We start from the raw sequence: 2,433 nt of genomic DNA on the forward strand, positions 1-2,433 counted from the left end.
TTCCACCTTTCTCGGGATAGCGTCCTTGGCTGGACCCAGAAGGTGAGGGGACTCTGAGGTTGGAGCCTGAATCCTGGAGGTGGGGGTGGGGCACTCGGGGCACTCGGGCTTGCTCTGGCTAGTGTTCAGGATGTTCTTGAGGTTCAGCGTTACCCACGGCTGTCCTGATTTCAAGATGGGCAGGCTGTAGCAGAGGCTGAGGCTGGGAGAGGGAGGTAGCTTCCGTGGCATTCTGTTGTCCGTGTGGCACACTGCCTTTGAGCTCTGGCTTCCCTGGCAGATGCCAGCAACTTGGGAAGCTGAATGCTGAATGTTGCAAGTCAGGAAGGGCCCCGGAGATGGAGTTCAAGTGGCGGAGTGCCTAAGAAGCTGGAAGTGCTGCGTTCCATCCCTAGTGCCTCAGAGACTGGGTGTGGTGGATGTCTGTCAGCCCAGAACTCAGGACACAGAGGCAGGAGTATTAGAAGTTAAAGGTCATCCTTGATTACAAAGTCAGTATGAGGCTAGCCTGGGCTACATAAGACCCTTGTTCTTCCAGTCAATAGAAGTGATTGACAGACCTCATGTCCCACTACAGGATTGTCGCTAGACTCTGCCTCTCTGCTGTCTGCTAGCCAGGTCCTGACGTCTCTGGGCCTGGAGATTAAGACTCACCATCAGGCTGGTGGTGGAGCTGAGGTGACCTGTGCTATGACTGTCCGTCTATGGTTGCCTCTCCCCACATCTTTTATCTCTCTTGCTCTTCTCCTTCCCAGGAATTAGGTTCGAGAAGTCTTTTCCCCAGCCGTTGAGGTTCCAGACCTGGAGAGGTGCCTTGGTATGTGAATGAATGCAGAGCTCGAGTGTCACCTACTCTAACCAAGACACATGCTATCTGTCTTTTGGGTTTCTAAACTTCATGGCCACTGGGGAAACGCGTTGGTCTCCTGTCTCTCTGACCAGGCTAGTTTCCTTTCCTTTTCCCCTAGTCCCTAGTAAGTCAACCAGAAGGCCACACTGCTGTGTGCGTGCCGTGTGATGATGGGCTGTGTGTTTGAGCGGTGGGACAAGATGGAGCAGGAAAAGGGATGTTTTCCCTGGAAAAGGTCAGCTCTTCCTCAGCCTGTGGCAGCTGTCATGGGAAGAGCCTGGAGCGTGTCCTGCTTTGAGCCTGGGCTGCTTTTGCTATTTCCTGAGGTTGCATGTCTGGGGAACGCGGCAGACACCAGCCTGTCTTGTGGGTGCAGGGGTGTGGTGTTAGGAGTACTCCATGGGATGGGAGAGTTCTGTCTGCTCTGGCTGGGAGCAGCTGCTCAGCATCTGTGGCTACTGAGCATCTGACCAGTGGCTCCTGTACTGACAGACAGGTGTGTCGTTATCTACCTTGAGTGGATTTAACCCCATTTGGCCATGGCTGCCATTTATAGAGTAAATAATATAACCAGGGAGGGCTCCGTGCAAATGTTTGCTTTCTGTGTCATGCTGCTATTCGGGCAAAGCAAAACTCCCAAGCTGTGACCTAGGACCCTAACAAACACAGCAAAAGCCTAGCAAGCCTCCAAGAGCTAATCCTGACGATTTACAGGTAAGGAATGCTAGGTGCTGAGAACTTGGTGACAATTTAATCTGACTCAGGAGCTTTGGTGTGTCCAGGCCTGGGGTTTCGAGGTGTGTCTTGAGGCAGAGCGGAATGGGCGTGTCCCAGCTCTGACACCTCTCTGGAGGAAGAGCTTGATTTTGAGGGCATTTCTCTCATCTCAGTTTTGACCAGGTTCTAAGAATAGTACCGGGTTGCCTCGGTGGACAGATGAGCTCGTGTAAAGGGCTTGGGGGCATAGCAAGGGCTCACAGGCACCTGCATAGGTGAGGCAGCCAAGCCCCTGAGCACCCCAGGGAGGGAGTGCAGGAGACCCCTGGAGGGAGAATACCCACTGCACTCTGGAGTGGGAAGGGGACACAGGATCTGTGTTGGGGGAGGTGAGGGGAAGCTGAGGGGAATGCAGAACCAGAGGGGAGTGAGGAGGACACAGAACCTAGGGCAGCTCTATTTATCTAGGGCCCTGGTAGGATTTGAATCTCAAGTATCCCTCAAAAGCCCATGGCCTGGTCATCAGCCTGCAGCTCTACAATGAGGTGCTGGGACCTTAAGGAGGGTGGTTAGAAGTTAGCTCATTGAGGGAGACAATGGGGGCCCTCTCCTCTTTCCTTGTACTTTCCTGGCTGCCATAGGTGAACCGACCTCCTTACACACAGGCCTATATGATAGGTCAAAATGACAGACTCTTTCTTTGTTTCTCTCTCTCTCTCTCTCTCTCTCTCTCTCTCTCTCTCTCTCTCTCTCTTTTTTCTTTCTTTCTTTTTTTTTTTGGTTTTTCGAGACAAGGTTTCTCTGTGTAGCTCTGGCTGTCCTGGAACTCACTTTGTAGACCAGGCTGGCCTCGAACTCAGAAATCC

General features: G+C 52.7%; 1 protein-coding gene across 1 annotated transcript in view; it reads left to right on the top strand.

The window, feature by feature from the left end:
• Lypd8 (LY6/PLAUR domain containing 8) overlaps nt 1–2,433 on the top strand; it is an 11,151-nt gene continuing 8,718 nt past the window's right edge. Inside the window, exon 1 of the mRNA XM_021211786.1 lies at nt 1–42. The gene's annotated coding sequence lies outside the window, so the exon portion shown is untranslated. The remainder of the gene's footprint in view (nt 43–2,433) is intronic.

Source organism: Mus pahari, chromosome 14 (assembly GCF_900095145.1).
Source record: "Mus pahari chromosome 14, PAHARI_EIJ_v1.1, whole genome shotgun sequence".
Lineage (NCBI taxonomy): Eukaryota > Metazoa > Chordata > Mammalia > Rodentia > Muridae > Mus > Mus pahari.